This window comes from Struthio camelus, chromosome 5, assembly GCF_040807025.1.
Source record: "Struthio camelus isolate bStrCam1 chromosome 5, bStrCam1.hap1, whole genome shotgun sequence".
Taxonomy (NCBI): domain Eukaryota; kingdom Metazoa; phylum Chordata; class Aves; order Struthioniformes; family Struthionidae; genus Struthio; species Struthio camelus.
In genome coordinates, this window is record NC_090946.1 from 68,476,608 (window position 1) to 68,502,088 (window position 25,481).

The 25,481-nt window shown below is 41.1% G+C and overlaps 2 long non-coding RNA genes across 2 annotated transcripts in view; one reads left to right on the plus strand and one right to left on the minus strand.

Annotated features, from left to right (window-relative positions):
• Positions 1–5,271: 5,271 nt before the first annotated feature.
• LOC138067522 (uncharacterized) lies at positions 5,272–9,336 on the minus strand. Its single transcript, XR_011141643.1, has 3 exons — positions 8,928–9,336; positions 6,329–6,569; positions 5,272–5,392 (listed from the first exon to the last, which is right to left on the minus strand). It is a non-coding gene; the product is annotated as an uncharacterized lncRNA (long non-coding RNA).
• LOC104144440 (uncharacterized) overlaps positions 6,897–25,481 on the plus strand; it is a 41,870-nt gene continuing 23,285 nt past the window's right edge. Inside the window, exons 1-2 of the long non-coding RNA XR_694129.2 lie at positions 6,897–7,183; positions 11,860–12,076. This is a non-coding gene — a long non-coding RNA (uncharacterized lncRNA). The remainder of the gene's footprint in view (positions 7,184–11,859; positions 12,077–25,481) is intronic.

The window sequence follows — 25,481 nt, forward strand, 5'->3', positions numbered from 1 at the left end:
TCAGAGATTTTGTTTTGAATGATTTATTAGAGAGATACTGTTCTCATCCCCAGAACACAGGATTTCTAGTTATACTTTCATTTCAGAAAGTATAACTAGAAATGAAAGTATTTCTTTTATTGAAAGAATTGCTGTACTTACTTTCACGAGGTGCTCAGGGTCAAAATGGGGAATGTCTATAGGGCTTCACTCCATAAAGGTGATGCGATGATGCCATAGTTTATGAAGGAAATTATGCAAAACTTACTCTGTTGCTGTATACCAAAGAAAAGGCAAATAAAGATGCTAACTTTCCTTACATTATGGTAAAATCTGCTTACTGAGCCTGTTACTTTGCTTAGAAACCACAGTGGCTACTGTCTTGGCCAACACTGGGGATTGAGCAGATAATCTCAACAGCACAGTCTGTGCAGCCTGGCGCACAGGCACAGCTTTGCAGTTACAGCGCAGGAGATGCCACACGCAGACCAAGGATTACATAAAAAATAAAGTGGTTTCTGACATTGAAAGATACCTCATGGCTCTTGCAAATTCAGATGATCAGTTCGTCTTAGACAGGGCTTATTTGGTTTGCTATCAGTTTATTAATCAGTATTGAAATCTGATCTTACTTCCTCAGCTTTGAACAAGTGCTTTATCTCACCCAGACTCCTAGAGTGACCCTTAGCACATATTACAGCTAATTACATTATCTGTTTAAACAGAAAGAATATTTAAAAAAGCATGAGCTCTCTGAAGCTGCCTAATCTAGAAGATGTTGGATACCTAAAGAATGGATTTGCGAGTTTGAATTCATTGCTTCTAAATATGCATTTCCCTTCCTCTGATTTCCTGCCTTAGGCATAGTTTAGTAACCTGGTGGAAGTGCATTGGGCATCGCACTAAAAATACACAATGTCACTTACATGTACATTCCAGCTATGCCAAAAAGGCAAAATGTCTTCAGTAATTGTCCTATTAGATCAGCAGCGGAGAGTATTGACCTTTAGACGCCTCGGTATGAATGTTTATATTACTTAATGCTGCACTAGAAGAGTTAGCAGGAGTTTATGAGAAGTTTACAGATACATTTTTATTACTCATTTTCAGTAATCGAATATAGAAAGAATGCATATTGATAGGAAAAAGCTAAAAAAATTCACCTGATATTTATTATTAAGGTTTTCCTAAGATCCCAATTGGAAACTGGAAAACTAGGAAGAAGCTAGTGAGCAATTGTACCTGTACACTGTGGCAGGGGCTATGTAAAGACATTGTAGAAGACAGAAGCTGTCTTAAGCGCTTATGATCTGAGCAGACACAGGATGACTCGATTTTGCTCAAAACGGCAGTGCCATGTAGGTGCAAAGCCAAACGCCACCCCATGCTTCCTAGAGGATGATAGGTGGTGGAGAAAGGCTTTCAGGTCATTCTTGTGTCCTCGCATGCAGTAGAGGGCTTGGAAACCTGTGTGCTGAAGCAGTTTGTTCATGCTGAGTTGGTACTCTGGAAATGAACCTTTAGTAATGATAGTAGGAAGTGAGGGGCAACATATTCTCTCTGAGGAAGGTTAAAGGAATGTGCTACAAGAATAGGGAATACTTCATGAGCTGGAAGCCTTTCACCAGTGACACTGAAGTCTGAATAGTAGCTGCAGAGGTGAGAGGAGCAGAGCTGTGGGTTGACCATCAGGCACTCTCCATATCAGAATCCAGTATCTTACGTGCGCACAAGCTGGAAGCCAAAGTGAAGTAGCCCTTTACCCTTTCTGAAAAGCCATTTTGCCCCTTGCTTGACAAGTGAAGGAAGGGATATATAGCATAATACGTTCCTGGGGCCAGGTCATTAGAAAGCTGTAGATTAGGAACTGCAAAAATAAAGAGTCCTAGGGAAATGGCACTTGAGTTAATGAAAACTAGAAGACCCTTATCATAAGTCAGAGAATTAATCTACAGAAAAAGTTCAAACTTCATTTTAATCATGTCATCTGCTTATAAGGGTTGACTGAGTGGTTAATGCAGAAAAAGAATATATTCCCCAGAATTTCAGCTGCTATTCAGTCCAAACGTAACTGGGATGCTATCTGAGCTTTGGAAACATTTAGCTACCGTTTTTCTGTGTTTATCTTTGTCCGATGACAATCAAATCAAAACAAGATTCTAACATGTAAAAGTTACGGAGAAAAAAAAAAAGAAAAACAAGGTCCAAAGCTTGAAGAATATTGCCAGTGAAGTTATTCTAAGAGATATACACATGATTAAAATATGACGTGAGGAATAAGCCCTGTAGTCAAGCACAAAATTTGCGTTATTGTTTGCACTGGTATGGGTAAAGAAAAGGGCATGTAAGTAGAACTCATTTATTTTTGGCTTGAAAGTCCAGAGTTTACCTATTTCTTATCATCACATTTGGTTAGTTTACCATCCCTTTTGTTTGCCATATTACGGCTCGGTTGATTATGAACTTGACCTTTGGCTGTTCTGCCATCGCTATTGCTTTTGAGCAATAACACATTAACTTTTGCTTTGGACAAAATGCCACAGTTGATACGACCTCCGGCACAAAAAACAGGCTCTTTTCCTTTAGTGTGTGTGAATCATGCCTTGCTTAAGCTTAGTATAAATCTGGGGTCAGTTGTACCATGTGTAAAGCTCTCTTTATACCATTGGAGCGTATCTGCATTAGAAGTCTATATTGCTGTAGTTACAACAGCGTAACTTCACCAGTGCAGGAGTCGCTGTAATTAACGCTGGGGGCACAACAACCCCATTGGTTTTACTCATAATGAAGACTAAAGATGGAGCTTTCAAAAGTGCTGAAGTGACTCACAAGTGCGACTCTCATTGTATTTCAGGTCACAGATTCATTAATCACTCTTAAACCATGTCTACACACAGAGACTTTATCCCCACCAGACAGGGTGGCTCATATGGCTATATTTGTAGCGTGGAAGTAGACGCATGAATTCTTATAAGAAACTCTATCACAGGTTATTTTTCATGGGACTGTCTATAATAACATATACATCTGTACTGTGGCAGCTGCATGTCTTGAACAGCAGTACGACCTTCTGTGTGAACAGGGTCTAGATTTTGATAATGCCACACCTAAACATCTCTCTGTTCCTTTTACTGACCAGCCAGGGGTTTATATTTGATTATGTTTTTTGGGGTGCTTTTTAGCGGTATGAGGGAAGAATCTATAAACTGTTGGTGTGTGAAAGAGAAAACGATCACCTGAAATCACACAGCTTGCTGATTTTCTCTGCAGACTAACATGCAGTTGGCCAGCTCTGGCCTCACTAGCAAATATCACTTGAGTTACAGGAAATCCACATCAGGTTTCAAGGAAAGGGAGACTTTTTGCAAGGAGACCATTTTATGTCTACAGGTTACTGTGTTTCTGCTAGCAATGTTAGAAAAGCAAGATTATTAGAGTATATGTGTGTTTAATACAAAAAAGTAGATTTGCTGATATAACCGTTATTTGCACTGTTTATATTCAAATGTCCTTAAAAAAGCATAACCAAAATTTACGGATAGTAAGTGTGTGCAGATCAGAACACTTATCTTCTTTTTATAGACTAAAATCAAATTATTCCTTACATTTTTCTCAGTTACAGAATATTAGATTGCAGTGTCTGTACGTTACTTGCTGTTTTGAGGAAGGTATAGTCTAAGAACAAAACGGACTACCAGGGACTTTTCAATGTTTTTTTAAAATTCTCAGCAGTCATTAGTTGTCCTACTGCATCAAGCTAGTATCATTTCTAATCCTACCCATGGCAGTGGAAAGTAGCTCACATCACAATCAGGTTCTTAATTAATTACCTTGTAGCCTGCTATCTCCAAAATACAGGTCGAAAAATGGTATGCTAACCTCTTAATTTTTTTTAACCTAATAAAATAATCAACTTGTTTTCTGACCTGTAATTCTGGATCTGATTGAGTTTTCAATATACTGTAATTCACAGATTTTCTCCCCTCTAGCACTAGGTTTGTATCTGTCACATGGTTTTCAGTGTTCCTAATGAGCTGTTAACAAGCTGTCAATTACCTATGCAAATGAGGGAAGCAGAAATGGAGGGGTTGCTGTACCTAGAGTTAAAGCGTGCTACCTCGGAATGTTACGAAATAAATCATTTCAGTTTTAATAGCTGTTTGTACCCATGTGTCTTGTGTCATGTCGGCACTTTTTCATTATATTATTTACCCTGTAATAAAATGCTGCAGGGGATTTGGGGGGTGATTAAGAAGTTGATGGGGGTGGGGGGAGGAACTTGCACGAGCAACTTCATTCTTTTACGGTTTGCACCTTCTGCTCTTCTTGTGTTGGCGCTCCAAGCCTACAAGCTGTCAGGTGTCTTTAGCCCTGTTTCAATCAGTGCAGTTCCGGAGTTTAGGCCTGATCCTGCCCTAAGTTTTAACAAATGCCCTTGCCTAGCTATGTGATGGAGCTGCACGAACATAGAAACAAAGGAGCTGGAAGTTGGAATCTTGACTTTTGGGGAGGGAGGGGAAAGAAACACATATTCTCAGACCCTTGCAACAGCTTTGTAGAGAAAGGTCTGTCGGGAGACAACTTGCGCTTTTTTTTGAGCTATCCTGTAAGGAATTATCTCCTTCTTGCTAAAGTCAATGAAATGTCACCTTTAAATTCTCTTTCCCTTTTCTTTAGTTTGCGATTGACACTTCCTGTAAAATATTTTGTGATACTTTGTATGAAGAATGTTATATAAAATGAAATTGCATTGTATTTATGACCAGCACTATAATAACGGTCTATCAGTGTTTCCATTATAAGCCCCTACTGTCGAGGGTTTTAAAACTCACCCATAAAAATTCACTCCAGCCTGCAGTATGGCGTACAAAGCATAAACAAATCTCTTGGCTATTTTTGAATTACAGTAAGTGAAATCAAGAGTAGAAATTAAATGTTTTAGGAGTTTCTTCTCATTTTTAGTGTGTGCATGTTTGTGTATACATATATTTACATTTTAAAAAATAGGTCCGAAACAGTTTTCATTGCTTAAGAATACGTTTTCAAATGGCACCCACACAAATTAACAGACTGCACTATTTTACTCCATCACACAGCTAGGCAAGGGCATTCATTAAATCTTTTGGCAGGATCAGGCCTAAAATCCAGAACTGTCATTGTCATAAAGAGTGAATTTGCATGTGCGAGTTCTTTCCCCCCCCCCCCCAACTTTTTAACCACCCCCCAAATCCCCTGCAGCGTTTTATTACAGGTTAAATTTGCACACTCAGCTAACTGAGCTGAAAGGTTGTTGGCATATGTAACTTTTCTTCTTTCCTTGTATCCGTTATGTTTAAGGTTCAGGGACCTGAAATTGTGTCCACTGAAGCTGAGATGCCTGGGGTGAAGCAGAGAGAAGTATTCTGGTGGGAAGCTAGGAGGAAAGGAATTTGAGAGATATTAGGATGTGAAAGCCAGTAAATCGAAGTGAATTAAATAAAAATCAAGGATGCCTTTGCAGATGGGAGAAACCCCGAAGAAACAGTCTGCAGGGGAAGTAGTAGGCTAAATCTTTCACCAATCAATCCTGATGGAAGCTTTCTGGTCAAAATGTCAGTGGTAACTTTATTTTCTGCTGGTATGTACAATAATCCTTTTGTTCCATCTGCAAACACTAGGGGGTAAATTTTTAGCGTGATGCTCAGGGATTTAGCTGTAGGACTCCCATTAACGATAATGGGAATCATGTAGCTTGAGCACTCTGCATCGTGCTGAATATTTACCCCTTAGTTCAGAGCACTCTCTCGTTGAATTTTTAATTATATTTACAGATAAATTCCATAACCAAATACCATCAGCTCTCAAGAAGATTGTTTTATTAAAAGGTGCAGATTTCCAACTTCATTTTGAGCTGCAACCTACAGTGATTGGTTTAGTAGCTGAGTAATTTTTTTTAAGTGTCTATTTAATAATGCTTGATTTGTCAGCTTCAAAGTGTTTGGGACACAATAAATGTTAAAAAGCGTCCCACCCTGCATGCATGTGCCAGAGAAATGCAGAGTGTGAATATTCTGCCATGTACCAAGCTTTCAAAAGGCATGTCATGACGCAGCTTCGCTACAGGCTGCTTCTAGGAAATCACACCTTTGCATGAATCTGTAGTTAAAATCAGTAGTAGTTTACAGCCATTTCCGTGAAGGGGGTATCTGCATTTAAAAAGCTGACTTGAGAGTTCAGACTTTTCCAGAATATGTTGGTATTTAATCCATTCAGTTTATACTACAACCACTAAGGTTCAGATAAAACACCTACTGCTTTGCTGACCCTCTCCTCACTTTCGTCATTTTGGGCAAAGAACATAGGCTATCACCTGAGTGAAGTATGCAGATGCAGTGCGTCTGTGTGCCCCTGGGTTAGGTTTTGCAGTCTGAGAGGCAGGGAATTCCTTCCCCCCCAGGGTGTGACTGGTGGAGCATCCATTTCACTTTGGTAGAACATGATTGAAATCCCATCTCCATTCATGGCAGTAGTCTTTAGCCAGGATTGATTTCCTTTCAAAGTCAGTGGAAATCCCCATTATGGTCAATAGCAGGAGATCAAACTAGCATATCCTTTGAGAAAAAAAAAAAAGAATAGTGATCAGTCTCTCTTCCTGATGCTTGCCACTGGAAGTACAAGACAATGGGATAACCTTGATAATATTTCTCCTAGGAAAACTTATTTTTTGTATATTAATCATATATCTGAATATATACCCTAATCCTAGTATGCATATCTCTGCCCTCAGTAATCATCACACCCTCTCTACTGGTTATTTTGTCCAGAAAGGGTAAACGCTTCTTACTTTTCAGTAGCAGATCATATAAAGGAAACTTTATAGTATATATTACACTCACAAAGCAGTTTTCTCCATCTTGCAATCACTTAAAAAAAAAAGAAAAAACTTTCTTCTTATCTCATCTTCCTTCCTGCATGAATGTCTGAGATAATCAATGAAGTTCCTGTGTAGAGAATAAATTGAGCTCAAATGGCTCCTCTTAAAATGTACAATCAAAGAAAGAGGAGGTTTTTTGCTGATGATTTTGATATTCAGTTTAACTTTCTTCACCAGGCTGTCAGCTCAGTGAAAGTGAGGTCAATCTGACCACACTCTTCCTAAAGGATCCTCTTCTGAACCATCTGCTTGAGTATACATCTCCTGACAAATCAATGGCAGAATCGAGAGGTATGTACTTTGCCCAGAAACCTGAGGGCTGATTGTCCTTTGCTTTGGATCTTATGTAGCCTTTTACGTGAGTGCAGAGTGGGCTTAAGATAGTACCTGATACCAATAGTAATACTTAGTGTCTGCTTCTCAGTAATCTAAATGACTGCCTGAAGATGCAGGACAACAGAGATGCAGGCCTCTGTTCTCCAATGCAAATGGGTTCAGATTGTGGAGAGCGTGTGGGGATAGGGGTATCTCATACCCACATGCGCACACACACACAGAAGGAAATTATTTCTGTGCAAGGGTGATAAATGGAGAAAGGAGTGGCAATTTTAAACTATCATTCTGGCATCACTGATACAGAAATCTCTGTCATTTGTAGAACAGGCTTAAGGGTGCAAAGCACTAGGAAAAACACAGGAGCTTACAGAGACCAAGAAACTTGCCATAGCACATCCTTCTCTTCCTTTTCCCCAGCAATTTTGCGTTTCTTGGCCAGGAGCACATGCCCAGCTCCCAGCTGCAGGCTCTGGGATGGAGGCTGTCTTACTCCTGTGAGGTTACAGCATGGTGAGGCTGAGGCACTGGATCAGTGCAAGTATAATGCATGTAGCTGAATTAAAAACACGCTTCCTTTTGCTAAATTATCCAGATAGAGCCAAATTTCTGAGGAGTGAACAACAGTTGTTTCAGCCATTTCACATTTGTCTCTAGGGTTACGGCCCTCAGACATTTGTCAGTATGGGACGTGGCTGCTCAAGATGAGAAGGGAGCTGTAGAGGAGGAACAAGACTCAAGGGCAGATCTGTAATACCAGAAACTTGGTTAGCTTGAAAGGAGTTCCTTAAAATTCACACCCAGTGACACTGGATCTTTGCCTTTCATTTGGACCGGAGAGGTTTGGTTTGTGAATCAGATTGAGCTGTTTGCGGACAAATCCTAGGCCCTCGTCCTCCCCCTTTCCTCCCACAAGTTCTCTTCTGAGCTTGTCTGCATCCTGATGTGAAATGAAGTGGAATGTATGAGAATAAGGTAACATCCTGGGTAATATCCATTATGTTGTTCTCTATTAGCTCTCAATTCTTGGGAGTGCATTACTGCATTATTTCTTTTGTGCCAATGCTATTCCATCAAGGCCAGTGCTGGCTTACTCAATTGTATCAATGATTTCTTCTAGGAAGGCCTAGACAATATGTTGTAATATATATTATATTATGTGATTTTTAGATCAGCCTTGCAAATGTATTCTAAAAATTTTCCAGCTCTTCAGACAAATCCTATTGTCCATCATTTATAACCATGATTGTTGATTAGCAGAAAACATATAAAAACGTGATTTTTATACACATAAAACATCACCCAACTGAATACTATTCTTTAGAAAGCTTAGGAATGAGAATTTTTGTTATGACCCATATTGTAGAAAGCTTTTCAGTTGTCTTGTGAAAGAAGAAACAAAATACATTAAATAATTTTAGAATTGTGTATGTTACAATATAAAAATGTCAAAATGTAAAATGTGCATTGAAACGTATTTTCACTTCCTCTGAATTTCAATTATATTCAGATAATTTTTCAGCTGAATAAATGAATTAAAGTTTATTCCTTTAATTTTTAAAAGCATTAAAATAATACTGCTTTTCTGATTTGAGAATGCGTTTTTAGCCAGCTAAGATCACATTTATTTTCTACAAATGCTGTAACATTTCAAAATAATATTTAGGAACATTTTAAAGCTTTTTAAAAAACAGTTTCTTACCACGCTTATGTTCTTTCCAGGAAAACTTGTGGTTGCTACATTGTTTTTAAAATTCCTTTTGTGCTCCATATTAGCAGTGAATGATGTTAATTTACAGGTTTTTTTCCTAGGAATATATTATACAGTCAAACTTTTTAGGAATGGTTAATGAAACTCATTAGCCTAAAAATTCTTAAGCCAAATAGGGGGTTTGGCACAATGCAGATAGTGCGCGTACCAAGCTGTCCTTTAACAAGCAGAGGGGGCAAGGTTGCGTTGCGCACCAAAAACTCGGAGGGAACTGTACCCCCCCGAGCCCCGCTTGCGCCATTTACGGCTACCCGGGGGCTGCTCTGGTTTGTGCCGTATAACCCGACGCCTACGCGCTAGCTGGGCAAGGCCGTAGCGGGCGACGCGCTCCCGCGGAGGAGAGCGCTGCCCGCGCCAGGTGGGGCGGGAGCGTTGCGGCCAGCCGAGCGCCTCCCCGCTCGCTCTGCGCCTGCTCGGCAGCGCAGGCGGTGCACGGGGGCAGGCGTGGGAGAAACTGCTCCTTCGGTGAGGGGTAGGGTGCGAGAAGGCAAGGCGAGCAGTGGCATCGCGGAGGGGCTGAGGTGAAGCGATTAGGAGCGGAGAGGACAATGTAGAAGCAGGTTTTGCTAACTGCATTAGAAATACATTTTTCTTAGTCGCTCCTGGTGTTTTTGTAAATAGTGTCTCTTGGCAGAGGGTTTTTTGAGTGGCAGCATTCAACAAGGCTGAACTGCGAGGGTGCAGGGCTCAGGTAAGGGCTAAGCTGCAGGCTATGCTCCACTCCTCAAGTCCCGGCTGGTGAAGTTTGGAAGCTCCCTGCAGTCAGAGCATCCCGACCTCTTGCTTTCAACCCCTTAGCCAGCTTGCCCAGTATTCATTTGTAATGGAGATATAATCTACTCAAAGGCAGAACTCACCTGCCTTTTTGTAGTAAATTTTCACAATGTTTTATTGTGTACTAGACAAAATGATGTTTGAGAGATGAAGCTTAAGAACAGAAGTGCATGCAAGACGAGAGAAAAGAGGGATAGAAAGAGAAAGGAATGATGCTGGTAAGGAGAGGTGAAGAGGAGGAAGGATACAGGACATTTATCAGAACAATGAAGTTGAAAGACATGTAAATCCAGTTAGCAGTTTGAGAACAGGTAGCCACATTAAAGGAAGTGGGAATAAAGTCAATTAGTGGCAGGAGGCATTAGTTGGGGGTGTCAGCTGGTGAATGGTGGCTAATTTGATGTAAGCTAATCACATAGTTTGGCTATTTGATTATAAAATTGAGATCCAAACACTCCTCATTCCAGGGCAATCACTTCAGATAAGAGGGAAACTGGAATTGTCCTGAGATCTTATCCACTCCTTAATTGAATTTTGTTTTAAACAGCTGTAGTGTATGTGATGTAAAATGTAAAAGGCAAATTGTTGCTGAGATATAGTGTAAAACACTGGCAGTGCTGGAAAGCTGAGGATGCGGAAATAAGAAGGACTGGAGATTGTGCTCACCTATCAATGTGCATATGAAGGTTCATGTGCACAGGCACTATGAGTGAGCCTGAAAGGATACTTCTGTGTCTGCTCTGCTCCGCGTCAGGGGTAATCTCTAACGTGTTCTCCACTGGCCATTGCAAGCGTTTGAAGGAATTGGGTCAGGAATGCCAGTAACCAGCTCACCTTTCAGCTGGCCAGTGGAGATGAGCTGAAGTGCGTTTGAAGGTTATATGCACCTTGTGCCCCCTCAGAAGAACGTGGACAGCCTCTCTAGCATTGTTTGCTGGCTGACGTTAGCAGGAATGGATGGTTAGGGGAAAAGCAGAGGAAATGGCACACATGTAAAGTGATTTTTTTTTTTTTTTCCTTCTGACAATCAATGGCTTAGCAATTTCCTGAATCAGAGGTTACAACCAGACTTAAGGAGCTCTCCTCCATGAATTTATCTAATCTTTTTTGCAAATCTATTAGTATTTTTGGTCTCTTATAATTGTCTTGCAGCAAAAAGTTGCACAATTACGTGCTCTGCGGAAAAGTGACTTCCTCTTTTTAAAGGTGGTGCTTGTTCCTTTCATCAGGTGCTCCTTCCTCCTGCTACTGTAGGAAAGGGAGTAATCAATGCCTGTGTGCTTCCTGTGGGCCATCTGACACTCCTCTGTCAAGTCTTCCTCAATCATCTATCTTGCTCACTGAAAAATGTGAATTTCTTACATGTCCTTTGTCCTTAGCCATGCTCCCCTTCACTATACCTTTCCTAGCTCTTTTTGAGACATACTGCTCCCTCTAGTTTGTTTGCCTGTCCAGTTGCTGTTGGTGTGTATGCTGGAGGAGAAGAAAGAGCTTACAGCAGAAGAGGGATTTTGGGGCTCTTTTGCCATACCTTCCTGAAAGCTTTTTGCCCATTCTGGACCTTACGTCAAGGCTGGACACAGCAATGCTCTCTCCAGGTCGAAGGTGGTACTTTTAGTGTTTATAATCTATTGAGTGGAACAAAAGAGATTATCTCCTTTAAATGCGAATGTACAGTTACTCTGTGTACTGTAAGCTCACAGGCCACGATTCAGCAAGAAGTTACCTATCTTTGTGCAAAGAAATAGCCTCAGTAAAATCCTTAGTTAGGCATGGGCTTAACTATTGTGCTAAATCGTTTTAAACCACTGATGTGAGAGTTGGGCAGGGAAGCAGAGAGGTGGGAGAGTTTTCATTTCTGCTTGCTAGCATATATAATACATGCTGAATCCTGAACTGGTGCTTTAGAGAAAAAGAAAATCACATCCCAAACATCTAAGTGTTTCAGGGAACTGCTCCAGCTTACACCAGAGCTGAAATGTAAACTAAATTCTTTCTCTCTTTCAGGGAAGGATGAATATCAGCCAGGAGCAAAAGAACAAGTGAAAAGTATTCTATGCAATTTTTACAAAGATTTTTCTGGTTTCAGTTTGGTCTGGGGATCATCAGGATTGGGCCTTAGCACTAGCAACCTCCAGCAGACTGCAGTGGCTCTGCCTTTAATACACTTCCACCCCTGCGTGTTATACAGCCGTAGTACTGAACACACGAGGCAGACAGCTGCCCTGAGGCATTCTCCGTAAAAACTTTCATATCACAACGGAACTGAACGTACCATTATAACACCACGTCTCCTCTTCTTCACGGTAAGAATTGTTCTGAAAACCAGGCAATGTCACAGAAATGTTATAATAGACACATCCAGAATATATGGGTGAGCTGGTAGTCCCCAGTGATATATTTAAGCTGCTCCTTCTGCTATACGTAGAACAGGTTAAATGCAATTAACACTGGTCAAAGGGTCCTCTTACTTTACATACTTTATGAATGTATCACCTCAATTATCAGGACAGGAAAAGAGAAAGTATATTTCTTAATATCTGCTTGTATAAGCTCCTCTAAGTCATTTCCATCGCAACATGCATTTTTTTTCTCTCCAAGAAGCATGAATATTTTCTCTCTCCCTAAATCCCATAATTGTTTTATTGCTACATTAAAAAATGTAAATAATCATTCCCATCCCCATAATAAATTAGATGCAACCTGTCTAGCTCTGAAAATGAACATTTCAATATCTTCAGACACAGAATGACATCATATCAATATTTAAAATCATTTTATGCATGTATTCCAGGTTGTCCAACTTCATTAAGGGCACTCATCAGCCCTCCAGCTACAGTGTATTCCCATCGGAGTTGTAGGCCTCAGGCCCTACCAAACAGAAATTTAAACTAACTTGCCTTTTTAATTCACATTATTCTCAAATATTCTCTTTTTTAACCCCCTGCCATGACTAAGGCATTTAGACCTGGCTATGATTCTGTGCACATCAACATTTAACAGACAAAATCCCCAGTTTTATGTCAGAACTTGAGTACATGAAAATAATAGTCTTTCTACTTTAATTTCCCTCCTTCTCTTTCCCCATCCATCCCTATTTCTTGGGTGCAATAATAATTATGTTTCTATTCATGATATATGCTAAGTTAATAATTTGAGCTACAGGTTGATAGGGATATGGGGTTGTTGGGTCTTTATGTTTAAAAATTTACAAACATCTCAAACATATTAAATTTCATTCTTTTATATCTCTTTCTCTTTCTGGAATAAAAAAAAAAAGACTCTTGATCTATTTTTTATATAGCTGAGGATGCGCAGCATGAATACATATCCTTGCTAGTGGCATCAAATACTAATATATTACTATAAAATTTCTCTTTTCCTCACAAACAAAATAAACAACCTTTCCATTGTTCTGTTCCTTGGGATGATTGCAGATCTGCTCCTCAGGATGTTTCACGACCTCCTGAATTCCAGGATAGGACGCTGGCACATTACACAGGATTGCAATGAGAAAATAATGACATCAGAAAACTTTGTTTGCTAATGGCCAGAAAATACAGATTTGGCTGAAGCCTCTCATTTGTCCTCTCAGATTTGTGTGGAAAGGATTTAAATATCCATCATTTTTACAAAAAAGCATGGAAGCATGCGTAAGCAGCCAAGTTAATATAACATATGCATCTGGGGATGGAACAGGCCTGGAAGAGATACTGAGGACTGAAAATGTAAAAACTGGTGTAATATGTGCCAGTGTAGTTCTATGCTCTTCTATCTAAAACGTTCTGACCGTGTCTTGGCCAGAGAACCTGACAGGCATAAACTGGCGGGTTATGATCCATTTACCTCCAAAAAGGAAAGATGAAAGAAGTAGGGATTAAAAGAAGACAAAAAAGCAGTAACCACAGGGCCAGCCTTTTTCTGTACGCAGCATTTTTTTAAATAACTGTACTCCTCTCAATTTCCTTATGCTCTCTGCATCTCTCTTCCCTCTCCCTCCTCACCTTGTTTCAGTGTTTCTACAGCCACTCCAGCCCTCTCCCTTCTTTCATTTTCTTCCTTGAGCTGTCTCAGCCCTCTGGATTTGAGACTCCCCTTAGTTACAACACAGGATGCAGCCTGCTAAAGTATGGGAAGTTAAACCTGCCCTACTTACCTGGGGTTCCTTTGGCAGTGGCGCAGCTAATCATCATCTGTGTTTTATCCTTCTAGAAAAAAAGCAGGTGCTGCCTCTTCTTTTGAGATGCTAGATACCATTCCCATCCAGCAAAGCTCTGAGGCTCAGTTTCTTAAAGACATATAAATCCACAAAAAGATTCAGCCTCCTAAGGCCAAAGTTTGCAGTCTGAAGACACCGTTCAGCTCAAGGGAAGTGAAAATGAGTCAAGGGCTGCCATAAAATCATACCTTACCACAGCTAAGGAGCTGCTTGAAATATTCCCACTACAGCCCAGAAAGCTCCCAAGTGGGTTTTTAAACTGATTGTCTTACCACATCAGACTTACTCCTTTAAAAGCACCCAGGAAAATGCCCTACTCTTTAGCCTGTCCGAAGGAGCATTATCCTCATTGTAGCGGAGTCTGCTGTGCCAGACATGCGCAGATGTCTTGACTTACAGTCTTCACCTTGAAGGTGATCCTGAAGAAGAATATTTCTAGTGACAGTCACCCAGTCAGCGAGGGTAGCCTGGAGTCTGCTTGTTTCCTTTCTGCAGTCACTAGCCAACCTGATTTTGGAAGAGTTAGAGCTGTTGGAGGAGGCTATGTCCTTTGAGACTACTGGCAGGTACTCCACAGTAAATGAGTTGGCATTCTTCCCAGAGATCACGTTGCGCTGTGGCCCCTGCTCCACAGACTACAAAGCAGGCTGGCCATGGAGCCAGAACCTGTTCTCCTGACATATTGCAAGGATGCGCTAATCCTTACGTTTCCATTGCCAGCCAGGCCCAATCTGCAGGTGAGGAAAAAGGAGCTGGAAAAGAGAATACCTTAAGGTCTTTGAAACAGGGAACGCTCCTAACCACATATGCAGAGTACTGAGAATGGTGAAGGGGGGCAAGGAAGCCTAGTCAAGAGTAGCCATTGAGTCATTATTGCAGCAAATTATATAAACAAGAGTAAGAGCAGCAGGAGAAGAGAAAGGGAAGGGAGCATGTGAAATGATCACAGAAGGGAACAGAATGTGAGAAAAGGACTTTGAAAACAGAGCTGGGAAGGAAGAGACTCACCATCAGAAGGAATGAAGATAGAAAGCAACAGATAAAGAGAAAGATGTAGAGAAAGGGCAAGCAGGCAGGCAAAGAATAGAGAAGAGGAAACACAGAAATACAAAGTAATGAAAAGAAGCAGAATACTAGGAAAAACTAGAGAGATACTTAAACCACAAAAAGTCTGAAACTGAACCTAAGTGAGAATAAAGGGGATGGAAAACAGAAGAAAATGTCAAAAATAAAAAAAAGGGACCTGATAAAGTAATAAACGTAGAAAAAAAATTTTAAATGAAGAAGAGAGAAAAGATTCTATGGAGGTAAAGAGAGAGTAAGAGTAGGAAACAAAGGGAAATTTCCTACTTTGTAAAGTGCTGAAAACTTACCGATAAAAGAGCTGTATAAAAACTTGACATTACCACTTATTATTTATTACCCCTTTCTCATAGGGTAAGGTACACTGATACAGCTGTGTCCAGGCCATGGAAGAGGATGGTGCCACTTATGATACTGGTTTAGATAAAGAGTGATGTTTTTATGATTGCAGACAGGCTGCAACATCCTTGTAATTGAGGCGTGTGTGGTGAAAATCAAAGGAGTTTGCTGGACTCGTGAAGTAACCTTCGTATCTGGTCTTGGGGTCCATGTCCACTCCTTGCTGGGAAAGTATGTCCAACACGATTAATACTCATACAAACTGTTGACAAGTCTCTCCCTAAGCAAGGTTGGAGGCAGCATGGGGAGTAGAGTTTTAGGTCAGGCTTGAGGTGCTTTGGTAGAGGAACCCACACAGGGGATGTTGCAGAGAGCCGGACTGCACTGTGCCTGGCTAAGGCCAATGCTTTTTACTCATTTTCATGAACACATAATTCATTCATAGATTTTTAAAGGGGAAACAATCATTGCTTAATGAACTTTTGTGAAGAAAATGGAGTAAGGCAGAAAAGAAAAGGAAAAGAAAAGAAAAGAAGCACAGCGAGCTTCTTACTCCCCAGACTTACGTACTTGCATAACTCCAATCACTGTGGTATTTAGACAGCCTTCCTATTTAGCCGACATTAAATTTGTATGCTCCCACATGGTTGAGCTGATACTTTGTTTTATCCATACAGCTGGGATTCTCTAAGGGAACCTGATGGGTCAGGAGGAGGAGGGGAGGTGAGGACAGCCTTCTCCAGAATGAAGTGGAAATGCCTTGCCGGCTCTGCGCTGGTCGCGCTCAGGCAGGTACAAGCTGACTGGAATCAGCAGTGGCATCCATGCAAACGAGGTCAGAGTGGTTCCTCCATGGCTTTTTTATTTTTCCGAGCTCTCTGAAAATGTGGGTGTGCATGTTAAAAGTGCCCTATGAGGCAGCTCTGACATGTGGGGCTGCCTGGCACAAACACAGCACATAATAACACGAAGTATTTGGCAGCGTTACAGGGCTAATCTTTACGTAACTGTTCCCGAACAACTTCTCTAGTGCACTTGAGCACAAACAAGCTTTCCATCAGCCTTCGGATGCATGCAGATTGGCTTGTGTCACCTGTTTCTCCACTGAGCAAATAGGGCTGTGGTCATGGCAAGGAAGCCCTTCTTTTGCGTTCTTAACCGACTCTCCCTGAATGACCTCTTTATTTTCCAAGGGTATTCTTGAACCACGGGCATGTTTAACAAGACCATCTCCTTTTATAGGATTTTTCCTCTTAGGCATGGTCATAGTGTAGGAAATCATATTGTGGATTGTTTTCAGGAAAGCCGTGGGAAAGCTAGATCTAATTTTTTCAATGATTTTTCCCCTGTTGACTAAAGTCTTAGGAGGAGGGATGGCTTTTATGGTTAAGACACCGATGTGGGACTTTGGGGATCTGAAATTGGAATAATAATGTTTCATTCCTTCTACCCTTTGCCCCTCTTGTCAGATTTCATTGTAAGCTCTTTGTGATTATGTCCTACTGTTTTGTTGCTCAGTTCAATGGGGCCTGGTCTCCATTAAGGCTTTTGTGCTGTAGATAGCACTACAAGGGCACATAGCAATAATAAAAAAATCAGGGTAAGAAGATAAAGACGAGAGCTTCCCAAGCACCTTTGAGCAGCGTGGGTAACGAGTCTCCTACTTTTGCACAGAGGCGTTGAGGCGCGAACACCTTCTTTGGCAGCCTGAAGATGACTGTTTCTAGAAGGCTGACCTGACCCCAGGTACCGCGGTCCACCCGATGCCACCTCTCCAGCCGCGCGACGTTCCTGGAGTCGGGCGCTCTTTTTACGCGGCGTTGCGCAGCCAAAACACACAAAGAAAGCCATGTGGCGAGTATGTAAAAGTATGTACGTTCCTGAACGCTGGAAGAGAGCCCTCGTTTCGTTGGCAACGAAGCCGAGCCCCCTTCTTTGCTCTGAGCGGGGCCTGCAGCCTTGCTCGGTCCCGCAGACAGAAAAGCCTCCGTGGAATTTTCCCGGGGCGGCGGCGGGCTGCCAGGCTGCGCGCTGGCCCCGGGCGCTCAGGGGAACCGAGCTCCGTGCGGGCTCCTCTCGCTGCCACAGAGCCCGCAGCGCTCCTCTGCCTGAGAAATGGGGTAGGTCACATCGGGGAGCGTCTGCGAGCTCTCTGTTCAAACGTGGTTCGCTAGGAAACGTTACGTAGTGGGAGGGAGGCAAGAAAACAACAGTATTGCCAGACGCAAATGTTTCGGAGTTTGTGAAATTGGTTTCTAAATACTGAGCTTTAAAAATAACTTGGCGTGTGGGGAGGGGTGATGGGAAGAGGGAGCGCTTTCTATTTGCCTGCTGCGCTTCTGAGGCTATAGTTTCCTGGGGACGCGTTTCCAAGTTTTTCTCATCAGCTCTAGGGGCTAGAAAATACACTTTCATGTTAAATGAAAGCTGAAATTCCCCCCACTCATAAGCCCTGAAGATCTGGAGCTTTAACCCTGACTAAATCGCAACACAATTTTTAGAATTGGCCCGTACTTATCTTTCACCAGGAAAGATAAATCCGTACAATAAGGTCATTAAACAGTCCTGGACAAATGCAGCTGTTAAAGGACCAGGCACTCAGATATAACCAGGAAGGAGAAGAGGTGCTTTCAGTGATGTGAAGGCAGGTCACATCACCAAAGGTGAGACGATAGGGTCTCCATGGTCTACTCCCAAGACCATCCTGTCACTCCATCAGTGCATTGATGCATGCATCTTTGCAAAGCACATAACAGAGCAGTTTAGAGATGCCCTTACAATTCTCTGTAATCCCTTGAAACTGTGGATTTTTTTCTTCTCTTTCCTACTTCTTTTCTCCATCTTCCTTTCACTTCTAAGGGTTTCTGGGCAGGAGGGGGTTAGTGTTATTATTGTAATTATTCTCCCCCTTTTGTTTTACATAGGGTTCAATTTTTAAATCATTCATGAGTTTGCCTACAATGACAGAATGCTTCTTGATCCACTTCCAAAAAGAAATGTGTGTTTAAAAAAAAAAACTGAAGAGCCCCAGTAATTTTAAATTGTTCTGCCTAGTGCATGCCCAGAACTCCAATCCTTTCCAAATGCAATGCTTCACTTTTTTTTTTTTTTTTTTTTTTAAGAGCACTTCATTTTGGAAGTGAGTAGGGTGCTCTGGGCACAGGCACTGTAGACCAATTTAGATTTCCTAGATTGCTTCAATAATCTGAAGAGTACTCCAGTCATTTTTAACTATTCTCTAGCACATATGCCTGCAAACCCATTCATTTTTGAACTGAAGTGACTGTACTTAGGACAAACTCTGCTGTTCATTTGAAATTGTTCCGTTCTGCATATCCATAGGCCTCAAATTCGAATAGAGAAACTTAATACAATATTTTGCTGTAAGAATGTAGTATACTTTGTGCCATTAACGTTATTGGTCAACCTTTTTTATGCAATGCTTATTGTTGTCTGAGGCAGGGCCATGTCACCACTGCCAGTTTGCTGGGAGAGATCATCCCATAATTAGGCAAGCCAGATTTTATAGTTTTTTTCCATATTTCACCTTTATTCAGATCTGAGATGCAGATTTTTTTCATGGCTTTTTAACCCACGGATCTAAAAGCTTTTCCATATAGTTAAGAGTTAAAACATCTAATACCTTTATGACGCACACATTTTATTTCCAGTATTTGTAGGAAGTGAAATGACTCGCCAAAGATCATACACAGCGTCTGTGGCAAAACCAGGAAATGATAAAACACAAGCAATGCTAATCCTTCTCCTTCCTGTTACATTCACTCCGTTCACGGAGTTATATAGGTTATGCCACTTCCTGACTTACTGCATTCACGTTGTATAGGTTATGCTACTTCCTGACTTACTGCATTCATGTTGTATAGGTATGCCACTTCCTGCTCTCTGTTCTATTCCTTATTGCACCCAGAAGAGAAGGCTCATAAGTCCTTCTGTGAGGTTTCCATGCCCTAATTCCTTCTCCTGCCTTTATCTTGCATATAAAAAAAAGTGAATTCATATTTCTATAAAAGAGAGTCTACGTTTCTGAGAAATATGACCATCCTGTTCCAGGGAGGCTCTTTGCTGCCTTAACTAATTAAAGCTTAACAACAGGGCAGTGTCATGCTATACTTTGCAGTCCACCTAATGTCTTACTCAATCACGAACCAGCATTAAAATTATTGGAAGGCGGCACAGTTCGCACTGATCTACTGTTGGCATAACTTTTTGCTAAATGTGTGTCCATCTCTCACAATAAGCGTTAAGAGGGCATGGAGGACATGTGAACAGGCCCTGGATTGCAGCCTCTTTGGCAGGCCTGTGCTGCTTCTGGGGAAGCGGCTGCCCTAAGGCTGGTTTTGTCGTCTGTACCCTGCAGGGAGAGGCTTTGGTAATGCTTTAGCAACTCTGCTGCTGAGACACTATAGCTAAAACAATGGCTTTTTTCACCCTATCACCTTTTTTTCGATGGAAGTGCAGACCGCTACTTATTTGTAGCCTTAAAGGCCAAATACATGTGCGACAAATTGGAGAGATTTTGGGATTGCTCTATCATGCCTTTAGGAGCAAAGCTAGAACAGAAACTCAGGACGTCCAGAGTCAGTTCTAGCCCCGTTTGCTATTTGCTTCAACTGAATTTCTCAGTTCTCAACTGCTACTGAGATTTTTAATGAGAAAGATAGCATATTAAAAGAATGAGTAATTGCAGCCTGCATAGAAAACTCATGCTGTTTTCAGGAAACTTGCAGGCATTTCATTAGTTCTTCTGTACCAAATACTCTCTTTCTTTGCCTTACAGGATTTATTTTTAAATTTAGTCTTTGAAAGAAAGAAGGAGCTCTAGGGGCAAGACACTTGGAAGAATCCTGAGCTTGAGAGTATGGCATTAAAATTTCAGCTGACAAGGCTATTTCCTCTATATCGGTGTCCCTGTCTTATTGGGAAAACTGCACTGTTTGCAGGGTGCCACCTTTTGAATGAAATGTTAACTTGGTCCTAGCCACTTACAAAAACTAAAGATCTCACAGCTGAAGGAGTGGAATCTTAGCAGCTTCAGACTGGGTGATTATATTCCCCCTACTTACATTCTGTGAAATTTTGATTGAATACAATCTTTTTCTTCACTTACTTTCATGCTTTTTTTTCACTTGCTCCATTTCACCTCTGATGGAACTGATTTGCAGTAGATAAAGAACTTTCATATATACATTGTCTACTCAGAACTTTGTGCTCTTTCTTTTGAGCACAAAAAAAAAATATTTATTAAAAATATTTTGCTTTGTTGTTGCAAAATTGTGACGTGCATAGGAGAAAGAGAGGTAGAAGAATTACTCAACATAGTTCTATTAAGTTTGAAGAAGAAACCAGGAAAACGTTTCTTCTTTTCTCAAACAATGCTTCTAAAGTTAAATGCTGGGTAATAATTTCTTAGTGGATTTCTCATATAAATATTAAGATCATATTATTGTTAAGTTCTGTTTACTGCCCATCTACCTCTTAAGACCAAGGCTACAGTTTCAGAAAACAAAAGGCAATATTATTCCCATAGGCTTAAATTTGCAGAAATTAATCCTCGCTTAATTTGCGCTTGTTTTAAGTAACTCCATGGACATCACTGGAGTTACTGTGTTTTACTCCAGGGTGAATGAAGCATCATCATAGGCCAGACTTCTTTCATAAAGTTATATGCGAAGGCAGCATTTGTTAATACAGTGATGTATTATTATTCATCCTTGCACCTGTCCAGTTAGCCATAGATCCATCCAAGCATAAGATATAGTGTAGGAGGATTCCATTCTGCAAGATTAAATCTTCAGTTAAATGAACCTGAAGTGGCTTAGGGTGGGTCTGGCAAGCTATCCCATTGAGAGCAAGTTAAAGAAAAAAGGAGAGGGGAGGGGTAAACATTTTCATGAAGCTATACTGACAATCTAGAGAGAAGTCTGTGCGTTTCATACTAATTTGCTTATACTTCTAAGCAATGGACGTATTTTTGATTCCAATTTGTTAGGATTTAAGGATTTGGGAGTCCCTAGAAGTGAAGGGTACTCCGCATGGAGCCCAGATAGATGAGCTCAGCCAGACCCAGAAGTGCTGGGAGGCATGAGAAGAGCACGTCTGAATGACTCTAGACAGAAATGGCAGCATCAAAAGTAGGAGACTCAGAAGACAGGAGGGAGACTGGGGGGCCATAGGACAAATGCCAAGGAGGTAGGAAGCAATAAGATGGAGATAAGGTGGAAATAAAAGCCCCGTTTGTGGAAAGGGAGCTGGACACGGGGAAGTGTTACACATTGCCAATTTTCTCAAGTGAGGCTTGACTATAGAAAACTTGGGAATCATTGATCCATGATACATGGACTTTGTTGGCTGATCTGTACCAGAGAAAAAGCACATATTGGCAAAAGGAGTCTTTTCTTTTCAACTACCTTTTTGAGTGACATAAGCCATGCCAGCAAAGGGATTCTTGCATCTATGCAGAGGGTGTTGCTGGCGTATATATATCAATTAAGGGTGTGATTTTTTTCACGCTTCTGACTGAAACAGCTTTGTCAACAACACTTTATAATTTAGACCTGGCTTGAGAGCTGTCCTGGCTCTCAAGCAATTGCAGAGTGCTGGGGATTTTAGAGTGAACTCCTTTACTGCTGGCAAAGAAATAAAAGGACACAAATGCAGCATACTCATTTTGAATAGACTTTTTTATTGTTATTCACAGCACACACAGAATTCCTTTTTTTGTTTGGAAAGGTGGTGACTGAAGTAGCAAAAATAGCACCCTCATAGCAGCTGTGCAGCTTCATGGCAGGGCATCCACTGAAATACAGGCTTTCTTCATAATCGAAAGCCCAAAGGTTCCTGTTATGACCGTATCCCAGCTATAAAGGGCTTGTGATAGAGCTAGACTGTCAGACACTTCCACTAGAGGCTAAGTTTACACTGGCACAAAAAGCTGATAAACTGATACAACTTCCTGAACAAGATAAGTACAGGGCAAAAGTACTCTTTTGTAGATAAAATGGCATCTACGTCAGGGGAGTTGCTGCCATAGCAGTGCTGGTTAGGAAAGTGTGGTTTGTTTTTTCTTTGGTGGATTTTTTTTTCACTATCTTAACCAACATAGCAATGCCAGCAAAACTCAACTGCCAGGCTCATGTGTTTCTCTGTGTACTTTATTCCCATCATGAAAAAAAAAACCCACTTATTCTTGTGTAAGCCTTGTCTTTTATTCTTGGGGTGTCCCTACCACCAGGGGACTCTACCAGGTGTCCCTGTGTTTGGTCAGAGCAACAGCTCTGACGTGGCTGAAGAGGTAACTCCAGCTACAGTGACACAGCCTTGCTATGTGCGTTGTCTAAGGGGGAGGTCTCCTGAGAGGACTGAGCCATCCTGAAAACTGGCTAGTGCTGAGAGGAATTATCCTGCCTTCCTCCCCTCCTTTTATGACAGCCCTGGTACTTGTTTGATGCCCCAGTAAGCTACTTCAGCTGGCTATACAAGCAGAAAACTGTCCCAGCAAATAACAATCCATCATTTTCTACCAGCTTAGTGAACTAAATCAGCTTGTACAGAGATCAGATGGATGTCAGAGCATGTGCAAAGCAAGAAGTAGCAGTATACAGCTAGGAGAAAGGGATGGGAATGGAAACACTCTTTTTGTAAGCATTAAATGGATTTACCTGTGTTGCAAAAAACTCCTTACACTGGCTTAAATCTGGGTCACAAAGTGATAAACCAATGCCGGAATGTCCATCCCTGCTGAAACTTGCATTTGTTTTGACTATCGCAGCTGATTCTGAATATCACAGCCTTTTGGCTTGTCTGCACTTGAAATTATTTCTCAGTATGGCTTGATTGGCACTCTCTCTCCAAAGAGATGCAGCTTTTAACTAGAGTCTCTTGCTGGGGCAGCTCAAACCCAATTCCAGGAAAAGGACTTCCTTTTGATATCAGCATTACCAAGTCTGCCTTAGGCTCCTTGTTGCCACAGCCGTTCTGATCAGAAATGGGATTTTTTCAGACTTGTAATCAACAGAAATGATTATCCTACTAGTAAAACATCGAAATGGAGACCAAGTTAAAAGCAGTGTGCTTAGACTTCTCCTGCTGGATAAGAAAATAACCATTTCCTTGATCGCAAAGGAGCGGGATTGATCTTTAAGACGCTGTGCTTAGCATTTAGCAGTGGACCATACAGCAGTTTCTGTTACAGAAGCACTTGCAGAAAGTGACCCTTCTTTTCTGTACAAGGCATTTTCTTTCTCTAAAGCTATTAGCTTCATTTTTTTCTATAAACTGATAAGTCTGTCAACCTTCAGATCAGTGAATACTTAGAGACTTTTTTAATGGCATGCATTACTTCATTACTACCTTGTGTGTTATGTATGCAAAATCAACCCTCCTTAAATTTTAATTGGAGAAAGAAATGTGTTTGGATAGAAGACCAAATGGGAGGGGGGAGGGGGAATGAACAAAAACCAGTTTCGAGAATGAATGCTGGAAGGTTGATTTTCTGTGAGTCACAGAAAAAGCTCTTCAGTTGGAAATATTCAGACAGCTGCCCCATGGCAGGGTAATATTTGTGAATGCTGTAAGTTGCACAGATATTAATACGAATCAGTACACATCTGCAAATTTCTCCCTAAAAATACACAGTACATTGCTTATTATTAGTTGCTATGTAATATTCATATGTCTGAAATATCCAGCACAGGAGGAAAAATAACTCTCTAGGTTTGATCATTTCTCTGTAACAGCAGTGACTAAATTTAGTGGATACTGCACCTGTCATGGAGCAGAGGTTGGAGGATTTCTTACCTTTACCTGAGGGGCTCTTTTAACAGTACTTTGTGTGTCATAAATACTGTGTGCTTAGCACCAGAGTAGGAGTGACTAGTGAAAAGCTGAAGTAAACAGCCCACAAGCTGAAATGGTTAGGTGAGCTATTCAACAAATACTTACGACAAATAAAAGCAAAATCCATTTGCAAATGATTTGCTAATCAAAATGAGCTGAATCCTTAACTGGTATTGTTTGTAGCTAACAGTTTGTGAAGCTCTAACGGGCAAGCAAACACTTGAAAGAAATGAAATACCATGGCTGATTTTAATTAGATTTTTTTTTACTCTTAATGCACCCAGAGATATTAATTTGCTTCTCATTATGAGTGAATTAACTGAAAAAATATCGGGCCATGAAACAATATATATATTTTTCGAATTACAGCAACAGCCACAGTGAACAGGAGCTTCTCTTTGTAGTCCAGATACTTCAGAATCTCACAGCCACATCAGCTACTACAGCAGAGATGTACGCTTCCTGGGTGCTCACGGCGCCTTCCCAAGTCTCTGTGGGGTGTTCCTGACTGCACTTCTAAAGCCCCTTTTCCCTGTCGGTGCTAGCAGATTGTCCCTGAGACAGACACCAGGGCAAAACTACCTGCCCCCCCGTCCCTTCACCTATGCGCAGCCCAAATCAGCAGTTCCCAGGCTGTAGGTGTTGCCCAGTGGTTATGCACAAGGCTGCAGCGAGAAGCCTGCAGAGGCTTGCTGGAGATTGTCCGCTCACCACATTTGTGTGGTTACTCTGATGGCTACTAAATTTGGTTCTGAAGTTTGAGAACCACTAGATAGAGGCTTACTTCTCAACCTTCCTGAAATTCGGAGAGTGCTATCACAACTTGCTGGTACGTCTATGCATTTAAATGGTTATACTGGGATACTTAAGGTATGCTAAAAAAGACAAGAATGCCCTTAATAATATAGACTGTAGGTGCCATCTAAGCAAGTTTTACATGGTTGTCTGTAACTGGGATCTCTAGAAGTATAATTACCTCTTGGCTGTAAAAGCAGAACTTTAGTTCAGTTTGGGATGTTTGGATCAAAACATGCTATTTCAAGCTTTATTGAGTAGCATGAGAATAACTGTATTGCAGTCTTTAAGGGTTTCCCTGAATCACTGTTGAAGTGGAAAGCAAAATGGAGTCAGGCTCATTGTAACTTACAATTATTTTATTTTTCATAATCTCTTCAGTTTCATTTAGTCTGTGTTTGCCTGCCTGGTGCATACCT